Source organism: Jaculus jaculus, chromosome 8 (assembly GCF_020740685.1).
Source record: "Jaculus jaculus isolate mJacJac1 chromosome 8, mJacJac1.mat.Y.cur, whole genome shotgun sequence".
Classification (NCBI taxonomy): Eukaryota; Metazoa; Chordata; class Mammalia; order Rodentia; family Dipodidae; genus Jaculus; species Jaculus jaculus.
This window is the reverse complement of record NC_059109.1, coordinates 101,564,462-101,582,022: the sequence shown is the minus strand read 5'-3', so window position 1 is coordinate 101,582,022 and position 17,561 is coordinate 101,564,462. Positions and strand designations below refer to the sequence as shown.

Sequence of the window (17,561 nt, the reverse complement as noted above, 5' to 3'; positions counted from 1 at the left end):
GGTGGATTTATATTGCCTTAATTTTTGGTGTTTCTTGTGTTATAATGTATATATTTTTGCATCCTGGATTATTTAATGATTGGATTTTCTAGGTAGGTGGGTATTATTAGATGTATTAATCTATCTGATGTTATATAACTTCAGGGTAGTAGCTTAAGGCGCTAGGTGTGGCTCTCAAGACTCTCAGGGTATCTACAAAAGTGATCCTAGTTGTTGGGCTTGCCTGCTATGAGAGTGTTCAAGTAGGCTGAGTGGAACCAGATACAGATAATTTCTAAAATTTAACTAAACAATGTACACTTTCAATGAAAAACACGGAGTATTTACCCAAGTGTAGGCGTTATGACAACCAAATCCTCCGTCTTTCCCTTAGGCTATGTGGAGCCTCACCCACTCCCTTAATCCTGACAAGGAGGTTAAGATTTCTGTTCTATTGAGGGTTCCAAGTCAGTTGTGACCAGGAGAGACCCTTCCCTGGTGTTATGCCAGTTACCTCTGCTCCTGCTTGAGTCCTGCTGTCGGTTCAAGTTGGCGTGGCCGGGTCCCTGGACAGCTGCTCTGTTTGCTGGAGCTGGGTACTGGCAGTGGGGGAGGGGAGGCTGCTGATGCTGCTCTAGTTCTCTTGCTGTTCCACGTGTTCTTCTACCTTGTGATCTGCTCCTCCGTTTTTCACTGCCATTCTCCCTTCACATTTTTGAGTTTGCGGAGAGCTCTGGTGTGAGTGGAAACTCCTCTCACCTGGCTTTTCCTCAGCTCAAGCCGAGCCTGGCAGCTGGCTGGCTGCTGCACTGCCACGCTTCAGTCTGCGGACCTGCTGAAGGCGCTTCTGCTGGCCTGTGTGGGCTCTGGCTGCTCTGAATCTCTCCTACTTCTCTGCTATTTTTCAATTTCCTATACACCTCACTTTTTAGTAAAAGTGTGTATTTTGCTGTTTTGTTTTTTGTTTGATTTTTTTTCTCCCTAGGCTGCTTTGGCGTGGTACCTATACCACCATCTTAACTGGAAGTCCAATAGCTATTTTTATTATAGCTAAGATATATTAGAAGATTCTCTCTCTATTTTACATTCCATTAGTACATTAGTCAAGATTCTTTACAGGAACAGACGTAGTAGAATGACTATGTATTATAAAGAGGCTTATTAGATTAGTTTATAGGACAGGCTAGACACCCAGAGAACCAGGTAGCTGCTCAGTCTATGAGGCTGGATGCACTAAAAGCCTGTAGGGTTCCTAGAGATCCACTCATTTTCAGTCCACATTGAAAGGCTCATGAAGGTGGGTTCCAATGTCTGAAGGATAACAGCAACAGGGTAGATGCAGGCACCAGTGTGTATCACAGCCCAGTATTCTCTTAGATCTTTTTATGTAGCCTACCACTCTCAGGCAAAGACTTCTTTCCTTGGTTAACCCTTCCTGGAAATGCTCCAACTGATACACCCAAGAGGCATGTCTCTTACATGATTCCTAATATAATCAAGTTGACAATAAAATTTAACAATTACAACCAGCCTCCAGGAATATCCCTTGATTCCATGATAGGTAGTATAATTATGTTAACATCTCTATCTTCCAGTCACCTACTCACCCCACCATCTACTTTTGTTTTACTATTTATATACTTAGAGACAGAGTCTCATGTACACAGGCTGGCCTTTAATTCACTATGTAGCTGAGGATGATCCTGAACTTCTAGATCCTTCTGCTGCCACTCTCCCAATGCTAAGATTACAAGCATGCTCAATCATGCCCAGTTTATGAAGCGATGGAAGTTGAAGCCATGGCTTTGTATATGCCAGGCAAGCACTCTACCAACTGCATTACAGCCTGAGTGCCCACTTTCTACTTTTAAACTATTCTCATGCATAACTTGATTTTTACGTTGTCAAAACCAAGATATTTACACTGTAGTTTAACAGCATCTTTAAATAGTCTATGTTTAATCTAAGGGTTGACTCTAAGTATAGAACTAGATAGCAGTTAAATTATTACTGCTAGTAAGTGACTATTACTCACTGTAGTGTCAAACAGTGTGTTAGGAATGTAATTTTTCCAGTGGGTCCAATGTTGTGACACACTTGTTAATCTAAAAATTACGTACTTTTATGAAAGCCAGATATGGCTGTGCAGGCCTCCAATCCAAGCTACTTGAGAAGCTGAGGATGGAGGACCAAAAAGTTAAGTCCTGTCTGGCCTGGTTTGGTCTACAGAATTATTTCTAGGTAGGTTCATGAGACCCTGTATCAGAATAAAAAAAAATATTTAGGGGCTGGAGATATAGTTCAGTGTATGAGTACATGTCTATATACTTGAGACTTTAGGTTCCAAAGAACCACAACTGTTAAAAATTCCAACCAAATAAGAAGAGATTATGTACTTATATGAGGATGAATGAAATCTATTATCTGAAGGACAATCTAGTTTGGTCTCTGAGCCTGCTACCTGCCTGTCATCTTAGGAGCTGTTGCCATGCTGCTTTCCTTCCTAGGAGGCTCAGTAGATTGTACCTTGGCTTCTGTCACCTTGTGTCATGGTGGTGCTGGGAGAATGAAGACAGGATGCTACGTGTCCAGGAAGCAGAAAATGATGTAAATTGAATTTTTATAGCATGCCTGAGACACAGTGCTGTGGGAAGGGTCAATGGAGGGTACCATATTCTACGGAAATGACCAGTGTAAATGCATCTGAACTTCCTATGCAACCCTTTCCAGCCGGACTTCAGTTTACACTGGGGGACTTCAGCGGGGAGCAGGGGTGGGGGGAAGGGTCTAAGAGATTGTCTTGAGTCTCAGCAGAAATTTTGGACTTTTGAGCATGATGGGGATTATTGAAGGCTATAATGATTTTTGAAATTGGACTGAATATATTGTGCATCATAAAATGTCCAAGAGCCCAAGAGGGCCAGGGGCAGAATGTTGCGACTTGATACGTAAGATGTCCTCCATTAGCTCTTGTGCTTGAACACTTGGTCCTCAGCTGGTGATCCTGTTTGAGAATACTGTGGTTCCTTTTGCAGGCAGTTCCTTGCTGGAAGAAGTGAGGCACTGGGGAGGGTCTTGAGGTTTTATAGTTTAGCTCCACTTTCTCTTTGCCCTCTGTATTCTGGTTGAAATGTGATGAGCCTACCTGTCATGTGTTCTCCACCACATCCTGTTACCAAGCACTTACTTGCCTATTTCTTTCTTGTTTGTGGCAAACAGCATTTTAATCTGTCCACAATGTCTACAACACCCTTTCATGCTAAAGTGACTATAGGCCAAGACTGTGCAGTGTCTCAAGGGTAAACATGTTAGCCAGGCCTTCACATCCTGAAAACCTGTCAATGCAGTGGTGAGATGGGATGACACAAAGGCCATTCAGGAGCTGGCACAGGGATGTAAATTCAATGTGGATATAATTAAAAGATTAAATGAGTAACACTAGGGAAACAGGGATAGAGAGCAGGAACCGAACCCCATAGAATTGATGAGGAGTCATGTGATGTGGGTTTTACAAAGACCAATCAGGAACAGAGCAGAGAACAAAGACAGTAAAGGCTTTATTGTAAAGGGGGCCAAGAGGCTGGAGAGATGGCTTAGTGGTTAAGGTGCAATTGCAAAGCAAAAGGACCCCAGGTTCGATTCCCCAGTACCTATGTAAGCCAGATGCACAAGGTGGCACATGCAACTGGAATTCGTTTGCAGTGGCTAGAGACCCTGGTGCACACATTCTTTCTATCTGCTCCCTTTTCTCTCTCTCTTTTAAAATAAAATAAACATTTTTTAAAAGGAACTAAAGGACAGGTTTAGGTACTTATATTTGAACCCAGCCTCCATGCATCTTAAGTGTGTAAATGTAAGGTAATTTACAAAAAGCTTAAATAAGGATTTTTATAGCTTGGAAAGCATACTGTTTAAGAGTAAACATCTGAGGATGAACAGGAATCTACTGAAACGCTCTAAGGATTTCCCCAGACAACCCATTTGAGATTATCTGGACCTTTACACTTGGCTACTTAGTTGCAGGTCTGAATCATAGTTTTGTAATGACGTGTACTATACATTTGGCAACACTAAATAAATTGTAAAACACATTTTATATCTCAGTTTGAGCTGTATATTCACAATATCTTTCTTGCATGTATATTTGTTTACCTTGGAGTTGGAAAGCAATTAATTCTACTCCTGAATATCTTAGGGTATGATTTAAAAAATATTTGGATCATTTCATTGCTAGGCTTAATTGCTTAGTGGTTTTGGGGATTCTTTTTCACTGGACATCTGTGTTAATTTTGTTAATTTATTTTTTAGCTTTTACTCTCACTTAGCTTTATAGGCAAGTGCCTTAACTGCTAAGCCATCTCTCTAGCCCTAGAAAAATATTATAATTTTATCTCTTCTTTAATTATGAGTTTAGTTAACTATGAAATTCTAGGTTTAAATTCATTACTTTTCCCAAAGTACAATTCCACTGTCCTGTGGCATTCAGTGTTGCCACAGTTAAATTCTGAAGTTCGTCTCATGTTAGTCCTTTGTGCATGATTTATTTTCTCTTGGGTCTAGAAATTGTATGTCAGGAAAAGACAAGTGGACAAAAATTCCTGGCATGTTAGGGTATTTGATCAGTGTTGTTATTAGGCTCATAGCCCCAAAAGCCAGAATAGAGGAGGATGTGATATGCTTCTCATGGTTAAGAGTCCCTCTATAGGGTTGGGCATTGAAAAGGCCCAGAGATACCTCAGGTCCTATCTCAGCCACACTCTTTCCTAGACATACTTTAATTCACTTTAAAGCCATTCTTCTTGATCTGCCTTGGGAAAGTCACTAGTCAGTTGATGATGGAAAAGGGAGGACCAATTCATCTGTTCCATGGAACAGCTGTTTGTTTTTACTAAGATCACAAATGCATTAACACTCAGTTCATTGGGAATTTGGAATCTTTGCCACCTTCTCTTGAATATGGGCAAATGTGTGAAGTTTTGACCCATGAAGTTTGTCAGATGTGGTGCATTGTGACTTTTGTAGCTAGGTCAATAAAGCCTATGTGGTACCTACCTTTTTTGTTTTTTGACACTTGCAGAGCCCTAAGCTGCCATGAAGGTAACCTGCCACCCGAGGCTTTTGTGATGTGAGAGGAACCCAAGCCATATGGAAAGGCTAAAGCATGTAGACACAGATGGGTATGGGCTGAGCAAAGCCTGAAGCTCATCCCAGTCCTAGTGTCAAACATGTGAATAGGAATATTTCAGATGGTTCCAGGTCTATCCATGTGCCTCCAGATTTTCTAGGACTTCTAGAATAGTCCCTAGACATTGTGGAGCACAGCAGTCAATCATCTTGTTGTGCTCTGTCTAAATTTTTGGACCCTACACTCATTGAGCAGACTTAAATCATTCTTGTTATATGACACTAAGTTTGGGGTGACTAGTTATACTAGGACCTGATAATGGCACTCTGATTAATTACCCTGCATGCTACTTCTCTAACAAGTGTTTCATACATCATCACTCCTCTGCTGACTTTGTACTTACAGCTCTAAGAGTGTATCTGGAATCAGGTCTCTTAGTTACTCTTCAGTGCTTTCCTGAGTGCTCCAGGCTGAGTATTTTCAGGCTCTTGGTCAATACAATTACATCTTTTCTCCACCCTCCAGAAATATGTTAAGATTACTTTTACCATGCTTTCCTTGACTCTGGGTAATGATGGATTTAACCCTAGGAGGTAAATGTCCCTTTTGAGAAGCAACAGTGCAGTACTTTGGAAGAAGGGAGAAATCTTTTGATCAAAAGTGGTACATTTCATAGCCATAAATGGATGTAGGCTGTGTCTGGAGATTGAGAACACATCACTAATACAAAGAGTAAAATGTGTTTGTTTCTACTCACATACCCTGTGAATATGACTAGCTTAATTTCCTTCTATCTTAGTTGAATGCTATTTTACTTGTTTATTGGCTTTTAAGTAAAATAATTTTTGAAGTTTAATTTGCAGGCAATAAGGTGTGCTCACATAAAATGTATAATTTAATGAGTTATAAAAATTTTGTATGTACCCCCCTCCAATATTATCGAGAACATTTCTTTCATCTTGAAAAATGTCCCCCCTCTGCATTGTCATCAAGTACCCCATCTATCCAGCAATGGACCTGATTTCTATCATCTTAGAAGACTTTCACTGTTCTAGGGCTTCATGTAAGTAGAATCACATTGTATGTGTGTTTCTGTGTCTGTATGTTATGCTCACTATGCATACGCCTATGTGTGTGTGTGTGTGTGTGTGTGTGTGTGTGTGTGTGTGTGTGTGTGTGTGTGCACGCATGCCATGACATGGGTGGAGGTCCGAGAACAACTTCCGGTGTCAGTCCTTGCCTTCTACCTTGTTTGAGGCAAGGTTTCTCATTGCACGCTGCTGTGACTGGATATCAGGTTAGCTGGGCCCAGTGAGCTTCTGGGAAATTCTACTGTCTCTGCCTCCCTTCTTGCCAAAGGCACACTGGGATTACAGATACCTGTACCATAGTGGTCAGCTTTATGTGGGTTCTGGGGTTCAGAACTCAGGTCCTCAGCCTTGCATGGCAAGTGCTTTATCCACTGAGCCATCTTCCTGTGTTGCTTGCATCAATGGTTGGTTCCACTTTTCACCTGTTCACTGTTGATGGGTATTTGAGATGTCAGCATTTTTGACAAGCTGCTATGATCATCATTGGGACACATCTTTTGATGGATACCATCAGAGTGTTGTATATCTGTATATTTTAAATCCTGCTATTCCCCTTTTAAAGGATTAGATTCTTCCTCGCAGAGTTTCTGGGACCAGAGACTCTTGGCTTTTCTATGAATGATAAAACTCTGGCTCCCAGGAGCTCGAGGGAATGAGTGAACCATATCAGAAGTGGTCTGTGAAAATCAAAGCCAGGATTGCTGAACTGAAAAATGTTGACTGGGGAATGCCTTGATAATCAGCATTTCAAAGAGACAGGCAGCCTCTTTTTAAATAGCATATAAACAAGATGGAGCAGAGACCAAAATGCTTCCCCTCTGACTGGCAATGTCTCAGGATTTAGGAATGGTCACATCTATAAAAAGAAGTGCTGAGTAGAAACTTGAAAGGAAGTGGAAGACACGGGAAACGTTTTTCCCCTCCTTTATAAACACATGAACTATTTTATAGAAGATATGGAGAAGGGTGGGAGGGTGTGTTGGACAATTTCCTTTGAAAACCATAGCAGCAGCACTAGCAGAAGCATTTATTGAATATTTATGAACTCCAGGCACCATTTTAATGACATTCCCCTGCAAGTTTTTAGTAATTTAATTTGCATGTGGATCTTTAAGATACCTGCTTGCTATTGGCTGAGTTGTGGCTTCTTAAAACCTCTAAGTTTGTGGTCTTAACACCCAGTACCTCACAGTGTAAACTGTATTAGGAGACAAGGTCTTGAGAGAAGTGATGAAATTAAAATGGATGCACCCTAATCAGAAAGACTGGTATCTTTAGAACAGAAGGAGCTCTCCACAGGAAAACCACATGAAGACCCAGGGAAATGGCAGCCATCACTAAGCCATGGAGCTGAGAAAGGCAAGAAAACAGGTCCTTCCTCATACAACAGCTTCTAGAAGAAATACAGGCTTTCTAACATGTTGCTTTTACACTTTTAACCTCTAAACTGTCAAAGAATCAACTCAGGGTGTATAAAGCTATTAAGTTTGTGGTAACTTGTAATGAGGCAATAGGAAAGTACCACCTCTGTCCACTCTGAAACTGTATGTCAGGGACCAAGTTCTACTGAGCTCCCCCAAGCTCCTTTTGGGCTGGGGAGACAGCTCAGCAGTTAATGGCACTTTCTTGCAAAGCCTGAGGGTCTGGGTTTGATTCCATAGTCCCCACATGGAGCCGGATGCACAAAGTGACGCATGCATCTGCAGTTCCTTCTGCAGCGGCAAGAAGCCCTGGTGCACTCAATCACTCTGTCTACTTCTCTGTGCTTGCAAATGAGCAATAAATAAAATATTAGAACAATTCTTCTTCATCTAACATTTATCATCTTCATTATCTCTCTCTGTACAAACCCTACTAATACCAGGTCACCCAGAATATTCCAGCACATTTATTTTTTCTGCTCTTTCAGATCACTAAAACAAGTTTGAAAAAAATAAGAAAAGGCTGGTATGTTTTGGCTTTATTTTAGATATTTCATGATGGATGTAGTCTATGGTGACTTTGTTAAACAACATAACATGTTGATTCTTCATTTGCAATGTATATTTTTTTTGCATGCCAGGGCTTTAGGCGCTGCAAACAAACTCCAGATGCATACACCATTTTGTGCATCTGGCTTTACGTGGGTTCTGGGGAATTGAACCCAGGTCCTCATATTTTGCAGGCAAGCTCTTTAGCCACTGAGCAATCTCTCTGAAGTAATTGATACCAATATTCCACACATGTATTGCCATGACTATGCTGATCGCATCGTACATAATGAAGGTGTTTGATCATGTAACTGATTTCATGCCGCAGCAGCTAACAGGTTGCATGTACATAACGGCAGCCTGAGGACCAGTGTAGAACCTCCATGAAGCTACTTTCAGAGCTCCTCTTCTGCAGAAAACTGTTAAAGGGTATATTTTTCTGGGCATGGTGGCACACGCCTTTAATCCCAGCACTTAGGAGGCAGATGTAGGAGGATCACCATGAGTTTGAGGCCAGCCTGAGAATACATATTGAATTCCAAGTCAACCTAGGCTAGAGTGAGACCCTACCTCAAAAAAAAAAAGTTCTTTTGATAATTAAAATCAAGTATAGACAGGCATCATAAGGATTTGACTAGCTTCTGCTTGGTGCAAAACTTATTGCTATCTATATAATTATTGAAGAATATTCAAAGTCATAAGCTGTCTTAATCTTATTTTCCATCTTAGTCTAATGCTTCACCTCTGACTGTCTCCTTCAGCCTCAGTTGGATAACTTTACTACACAAAATAGAATCTCTGTGAGTATAAATCAAGGTGGCTTTCCACAGGGTCTCTTCCACAATGAACCTCTCAGATTATTTATCTCCACTCATAAATAATTTATAATAAGCTTATATTTTTAAGTTGTGTACCAGAATTAAACTCTATATAACAACATTAAAATATTATAGCACTAAGGGGCTGGGAAGATGGATCAGTAGTTAAATGTGCCTGCTTGCAAAGTCTGCTGGCCAAGGTTCAAGTCCAGCACTGCTCATATAAGCTGGATGCAAAAAGTAGTACCAGGGTCTGGTGTTAGTTTTCAATTGCAAGAGGCCCTGGTGCCTACACACAAATAAAGAAGTATATAAATGAGTAATTTTTTAAAGAATATTACAGGACTATATATTTTTATTTTTAAATTTATTTATTTTTTGATTGATTTATGAGAGAGAGAGATGGGGGGCAGGGGAGAATGGGTGTGTCAGGTCCTCAGCTGCTGCAAACAAATTCCAGATGCATGCACCACTTTGTGCATCTGGCTTATGTGGGTCCTGGGGAATTGAACCTGGATCTTTTGGCTTTGTAAGGCAAGCGTCTTAACCATGAAACAATCCCTATAGCCCAGGATTGTATATATTTTTGGTGTAGTTATCTTTACCAGGGAGCTTCATAATTTTGCAGTCTCTAGTGCTGTTGCCCACATACCTGGCTCAAGTTGAAGGGCTCCCCATTAGCATTCATTGTAGAGCAAATCCAGTGGCCACAAGCTCTCAGCCCTACCTGGAAAAGTCTTAACCATTTCACTTTTGAAGGACATTTTGCTGCATAGCATTCTTGGTTATTTCCTTTTTGCCCTTTGAACCTCTTATGTAACTCTTTTCTGGCCTAAAAGACTTTTGCTGAGAAATAATAATCCATCCATAATCTTATAGAAGCTATTATGTATATGACAACTCATTTATTGCATCCAAGGTTCTTTATCTTGACTTGTTTCTGCTTTCTTTCTCTCTTTTCTTCCTTCCTTCCTTCTTTCTTTTGCAGTGCTGGGATTCAAACCAAGGGCCTTACACATGCTATTCAGGTGCTTTGCCGTTGAGCCACATCCCAGCCCTCTGCTTTGATTTTTGGCAGTTTGATCGTGATGTGTCTTGACATCACTCTCTTAGGGTCAATCACGTATGAAGTCTTAGGGCTTCTCAAACTTGTGTGCACATGTGCTCAAATTTGGGAAAAAAACTGGCCATTATTCTTTCAAATATACTCTCTGCTCTTTATATAGCACATGCATTTGTCTACTTGCTGGGTGTGCTAGAAGTCTGTTAGGCTTTCCCATTCTTCCACCCCCTTTTTTGGTGTATACCTGTGTACTACGTGTGGTGCGTGGCATATGCGTGTGCATGTGTGAATGCGCGTGCCCTGTGTGTGCGCATGTGGGGCTGCTGGAGAGCACTGCCCATCCTCTTCCATTGCTCCATTCCCTGAGACACGCTTTCTTTGGACCCAGAGCTACAGTTGTTGCGAGCCCGAGTGATTCTTTGGCCCCTGTTCTCCACGGGACTGGGGGTCACAGAAATATGTGAACGTGCACAGCTGTTTCAGCTCTGTATGTGGGTGCTGGGGAACTGAACTCAGATGGGCTCTGGCTCTCATCCTGTGTGGCAAGTGTTCTTAATTGCAGAGCCATCTTTCCAGCTCCTCCTTTTCCATTTTTATGGTATCGGGCTTTGTACCTAGGGCCTCACACATGTCGGGTAAGTGCTGTGTCATCAAGCTGTCTCCCCAGCTCTCTCTTTACTTTTTATTTTTCACCACCCTTGAACTTGCTCTGCAGCCTAGGAAGGCCTTGAACTCACTATCATCTTGCCCCAGTCTCCTGACTAGCTGAGGTTAACAGGATTCTTTTTCCTTTTTGTTCCTGTAACCCATAGTTTCAATTGACCTGTTCAAAGTTTTGTTTTTTTTTTTTTGGATTCCTTCATCTGCTTAGGACAGCTTCTTATTGACTTGCTCTAGAGAGATCTCTCTAATATATATAATTTCATCATATATATAACTTAATCACACACACATATGCATATATAATTTAAGCCAGTTATTATGTTCTCCAACTCCAGAGTTTTTTTTTTTTTTTTTTTTTTACATGTCATAAAGAACATGTTTTGGCCATTTGGATACTTGATTTGCCAGGAAGGATGATCCCATCATGCTGCTGGAACCAGAGCATGGCCTCCTGCTTGCTGATTCTGTGTTTGTCCCCAGGGCAGCCTGTCCTGTGCTTCTTGTCTGCAATGCTGAAACCTGGCTTACCCAGCACCGTGTAGAAGTCCAGGCCGAGGATACCAGTGCTTGGATAATATTTGATGCCCAGATCAATGTGTTCCTGAATCCCAAAACCAAAGTTTCCAGTATCTGACAAGTTATTTTTTCTTAGCTCATACTCTCACACCTTTAGACCTTTCTCCGGGATTTCTTCTGCCTCAGACCCATGGACTGTGCAGTGGGCAGCAATCTTTTCATTTCCCCTAATGCCAAGGACCTGATAGTGTATCTAGCTTTGGAAAGCACAGGGTCTGGCCTGTGAGCTGCTCCCACACCTTGGCTTCCCCGGTCAGCGTGTCTCCACTCCCTCCCACACAGCTACTGAGGCAGAGCTCACGGACGCGAAGTTCCTGCATGGAGTTCTCCTTTTCACCTTGGTCCTGCACCATGATGGAGAGCAGGAAGCCATCTCCAGAGGCTTATTTTTAAATTTTAGTTGTTTCATAATTTGTTTATATTCTCATTTTTCACCATCTTTAAAAATATTTTTATTGGGCTGGAGAGTGGCTTAGTGGTTAAGGTGCTTGCCTGCAAAGCCAAAGGATCCGGGTTCGACTCCCCAGGATCCACGTAAGGCAGATACACAAGATGGTGCATGATCTGGAGTTCATTTGCAGTGGTTAGAGGCCCTGACATACCCATTCTCTCTGTCTCTCTTCCTGCCTATTTCTGTATCTCTCTCTCAAATAAAATAAAATAAAATAAAATAATTAAAAATATGTTTTATTGAAAACTTCCATAAGCATAGACAATATAACATAATCATAATCCCCTCCCACAACCCCCATTTCCCCTCACATCCCCCCTCTACTGAGCCCTTCCTTCTTTGTAATTAGACCCCTCTATTTTGATGTCGTTTTCATGCATGTCGTGTGTAGGGAGGTCGCGAACATAAAGACAGCATTGTAAGCACTCTTCCCTTAACTTTGGCTCTTACATTCTTTCTTCCATTTCTTCTGAAATGGTCGCCGAGCCTTAGAGGGGGTGATAGCGATGCCTCACTTAGTGCTGAACACTCCACTGTCACTTCTGAGCACTTTTGTGAGCTTTGAGTTACCCCAGTGGTCACTGCCATCGAAAAAAAGAGAAGCTTCTCTAACCAAAAGTGAGGGTAGCATTAATATATAGGCATAACCTTAAGTGTTTAGAGGGCAGTTTTTACCATATTTTTGAGTACTTGTCATCTATGTTACTATTAAGTATTTTGATAATTATTATGAATTTTTCTAGAGGTATTATGTAGATTTCCATTTCTTCAAGGTGGCCCATTTCTGAGATTTGTTTTTGATTGGGTCATGTTTTTCTATTAAATATTGTTTATGGTGGTTTTATGGTTTGTTGGGAGTAGGGCATTGTAAACAGCCGCTTCTCCGAGGGCATGGACGGTCTATATTTAGGAGGACACATTCTCCCCTCAGTCTGTCAAGTGAGAGATTCTGCAATTCTTTGAAACGCTTCTGAACTTGTGGGTATCTTCTGGCTGAAGCCTTCTCTTTCTGCTCACGAGCTCCCCCTGGCGACATACTATGTGATTATATACCCTGAGGCAAATCCAGGGGTGGCCTTTGGTCTCTGTGGTCAGCAGGCATCTAAGCGGGCTGTAATCTTCTTCCTTCAGTGCTCATCATCAGGGAAGGCAGAAACCAAATCATTACGCAGCTTCCCATCAAAGCCATCACTGGGTATTCTACCTTTTTCTTTTCCTTTTGAGAGAGAAGCCAAGTGCTGGAAGTTTTCTGCCAATTTCAGCACCCTGTTCTGGCAAAGGGAATGGGAAGTGGTGTCTAAGTGTCATGGAATTTCTTGCCTCCTGCCCTGTGCCTTTCCTTGATCTTGTGTCCACCTGGGGTCATGTTTCAAGTGATTGGGGGGGGGGGTGTTTCACTAATGCATGCACATTGTTATTGAGCCCATAGGGGAAGGAGGGCGTGGTTACCCTTTATGCGAGGTGAGGTCATTGGGGTGCTCTGAGCACTTCCACGTTCCCACTTTCTTTTAGTTGGCAGCTGGTTAAAATCTTCCTTAAAGTTACTTCAGATCTGCTACTCTTCACATAGCTAACACACACGTCCTTATGACATTCCCTTCGCTTGTCGTCACCCACTATTTATACTTGTTCAAGGAATATGGCAGTGAGACAGTTCACAACCACTGAGAAAACATTCATCAAGGGAAAAACCCCATAAAATTCCCTCCTCCACGAGATAATGAAGTGGGATATGAAAATACTGCTGGTCAGGCATGTCTTTCCTTCTTTGTCTCATGTTAATTGCTCATTTATTTTATCATCTCCCCTGATTTCTAGATTTTCAACCTTTGCCCTTTTCTATACTCCTAGCCCACGCTACAAGCAAACTCTTGACTCAGGGCATCTTTATGTTCATAGAAGGTATAATCAGACTTAGGGTTCTCAAATACAGAATGGTTAAGAGCTGTAAGGATGAATGATTAAAGGACATTTATTTATAGAATCACAAATGTTACATGTGGGAGATATAATGGTTGTGGGAAAATATAGAAGAAAGAGAATCTAGGAAGAATGGAGTAATAACACTTAGACTGTTAAAACGAGGAGGAAATAGTGAGTGGAATAGGTCCTCATATAGCAAGTTATGCCATGTCTTGGAGGAACATGGGCAGAAGGTGCATCCAGGGGATAGGCACATCCTTGAATAGAATGGACTCCCAAATGTGTGCCTTTCATCTTTCTAGACCTTTTCTAAGTGCCTGCTGCACTCAATTGGCTCACTGACCTGTCTCACCTCTGTTTTGCAGACTGGGTAGTTTGTGTGCTAAAGTTTGATAGACTGAACTCTTGGTCAATCTCCAACAGGTCAGGCATTTTTTACCAGTGCATAGAAACATGTGGCAGAAGAGTCTTCAGTAGAAGTGGAGAGGACCCTGTTCTTGTTATCTCAAAGTCCTTGTATGGGATCTTTCTGTAGTATTCAACTGGGTCTAAATGACAGCCGGTATTTATACAGAAAGGCACATTCTGGTTTCTCTTCAGATTGTATAAATCTTTCACATTTTTTTTTTTTTTCGAGGTAGTGTCTTACTCTAGCCCAGGCTAAACTGGTATTCACCGTGGAGTCTCAGGTGGCCTTGAACTCATGGTGATCCTACCTCTGCCTCACAAGTGCTGAGATTAAAGGAGTGTGCCACCACACCCAGCTCTTTCACCTCTTTATTCTGAAAGGGTTGTGTATAATCAAACAGGCATATTGCTGGTAATTGAAATACTCAATGTTTTCTCAGTAGGATCAGGGCATTTGGGTTGTGAAAACTAATTTTCCATTCTTATTTCTGGTGTTTGGTGGATAAAATTCTCATGAGATGTAGTAAGACTGCCAGAGTAATTTTACATAAAATTTCCAGGTGTTGGTGTACAAAGCATGCTCACATTGAGGAATAGAGATTTATGTGGAATTGTTAATTAGTTAAGCTTCCATTTCCCCAAGAACACCTACTTAGACTCCCAAACAGATAGGACCAAGAAATACCCACTTACTTTTCAAATAAGTTGCATAGTTACCCTAAAGATGGATTTGATTCTGTCCAACTCAACATTAATTTTTTATTACCTACTATGAACAATGTACATAAACAGATTTTTTTTTTCAAGGTAGGGTTTGACTCTGGCTCAGGCTGATCTGGAATTCACTATGTAGTCTCAGGGTGGCCTCGGACTCACAACGATCCTCCTACCTCTCCCTCCCAAGTGCTGGGATTAAAGGCGTGCGCCACCACGCCCGGCTTTTGTTTTGTTTTTGCTTGTGGGCATGCAATGTGATGTATGTTTCTGTGCGCACTACATGGCCATGTATGTGCTCTTGTGGCACTCTACATGCTCACCAGCAGTGGTCAGAGCAGAACATTCTTGCTCCATCACTCTTATGTCAGTTCTTGTTTGAACCTGAGTCTCTTCCCCATACCAGCATTTTCCTCAAGCATGAGAAGTTCCATGGTCTCTGTCTCTTTGCAGAGCTGGAGTTACAGGCACATGTGGACATACTCAGCTCTTCACGGGTGTTCATGGTGAAGTTCAAACCGGGGTGGTCTCAGGCCCTTTCAGGCTATCATGTTTACACAGGAAGCACACTTAACTGATGAGTCATCTCTCCAGCTCCCAAAGTAGATTTTTTTTTTTTTGAGAAAAAAACTGGAATTTCTGACATCCTTTATATTTAACTTAGGAGATCACAGCCTTTGCACCAGGAACAGTGACATAAAGAGTACCCTTGTTGTCCTTCACCCAGACCCTGGCAATTCAACAAGGTGCCTCTCTGTGCCAAGGCTCAGCTTTCTCAACTGAAACAGAGTAGTAATTCACCTCCTTCTGGACTGACGCTAATCTGAACATGATAAGTTCAAGTCTTGCTATGGAGACAGGCATGTATTTTCTTTCTGAATTCTGAAGTATTTTCACTCGACTTGGTGACAGTCATAAGCTGAAAATGACTGCCTTATAAATTCAAGTAATATGAAATAAAATGATTTTACTAAAACAAATTTACAGATGTCCTGCAAAGTTATGGTCTACCATATAAAACTGAAAGAAAATTCAAATAGTTAAATAGCAAGAAAGCTAGAATTTAGTAAATAAAGGTAGAGCAAAGGCTAAGCTGAAAGAAATTTGTACCATATGAATATATTTAACATGCCTGCAGTAAGAGGCAGTATTGCATTAGTCTCAGTAGGATGAAATGGAAAATTAGGACTGCATAAAAAATATCTTTTGGGGGGTTATTACTTGAAACCACTTGTGTCCAACTGTTCCTGAACACATATACCTCTATAAGGACAAATTACACAATATATGCTTGTACTCACTTTAGATCTCATGAAGAATTAAACTAGAGAAACTTGGTGTGATTTTTGCAGCTGTCCCTGACAGCTGCAACGCCATCCCTCAGAAACGAGCTGACAGGGTGCTGTTTGAGGATGAGTGCACATGAGGTCTTCCTTAGGAGATTCAGACCATATAGATTTTTGCTAGCAAATTTCTAGTGTGATATTGTTTTATTGATAGTTACTGGCTTCCATCAAAATGTAATGTCAAATTATTCTCAATATTATTTCATCAAGTAAGACAGGGCATGTAAGGATATTCCACTTCATTGAGAGTCGTTGATAAAGATTTCTTCTCTAGGGCTGGAGAGATGACTAAGTGGTTAAGGGACTTGCCTGCAAAGCCAAAGGACCTGCGTTTGATTCATCAGGACTCACTTAAGCCATATGCACAAAGTGGTGCAGGAGTCTGGAATTCCTTTGTAGTGGCTGGAGGCCCTGGCATGCCTCTCTCTATCTGTCTCTCTCTCCCTCCCTCTTTCTCTCTCTCAAATTGATAAAAACCATTAAAAAAAAAAAAGACTTCTTCTCTAAACTCTTCCCACACTTAATATTTTCCACTCCTCATGTTCCCTCTATTTAAAATTCTGGATGGGAAATAAACCATATAATTTTATTTCTAATCATAGAATATATATCTTGACATCATCTAGTAAGGTCCAAAAATAACCCAAAATTCTTTGAAGCTTGTACCATCAAGAGGTTGTACTAGTGTGGACTTCCCTATATCCTTCAAGTTAAAGATAACTGGCTTTGGGCCATAGATAGTGTGGTAAGTTTGAATGTGCATCCCCTATAGACTCAGGTGTTTTATTAAAGCTTGTAACTTGGGTCTCCAGCTGCCTGACTAGACGAGGTGCCACTGGGTGTGGATCCTGGGGTCCAGCCCTAAGGTGCATTTGGGGGCAGATTTGGTTTTAGCCAAGAGGTATGCAGAGAGGTGTGAGCTCTAGAGGGGTCCCTGCTGCTTGCTGCCTGGCTCGCACTTGCTGCTTTTCTGTGTGTTTGCTGTTTTGCTTGCTGCAGTTTTTCTTTCTGCTTGGATGTATGGAAGCAGCTTCTTCTGCCATTTGATGGAACTTCCCCCTGGATCTGTAAGCTTCAAATAAATTCCTTCTTACCATAAACTCTGTTTGGCTTGGATGTTCATTCCAGTGAAGTGGAACTGACTACAACAGAAAGGATGCAGCAGTGACGGGCATCGGTTCTACGCCACGGTCTGAAGAAGCCTGAAGTACCCATGCTTATGCTGGGGACATTTTTATCACAATGTTGACAAACCTGGGCTAGCCTATTGGAGAAAGTGAGGCACAGTTCTCTTTCTTGAAAAATGCAGTAAACTCAGCCAGCAGTTTCCTATACTAGATGTATTGTCCCACTGAGTTGAGCTCAAATTTCTGAGCCACAAAATTATGAGCCAAGTAAAATGGTGGCTGTTTTAAATAATGAAATCTTTTGGTA

General features: G+C 41.4%; 1 protein-coding gene and 1 pseudogene across 1 annotated transcript in view; both read right to left on the bottom strand.

The window, feature by feature from the left end:
• Slc24a3 (solute carrier family 24 member 3) overlaps positions 1–17,561 on the bottom strand; it is a 558,530-nt gene that overhangs the window by 90,948 nt on the left and 450,021 nt on the right. The gene's annotated exons all lie outside the window — the stretch shown is intronic.
• On the bottom strand, positions 11,074–11,638 carry LOC105944789 (annotated as a pseudogene).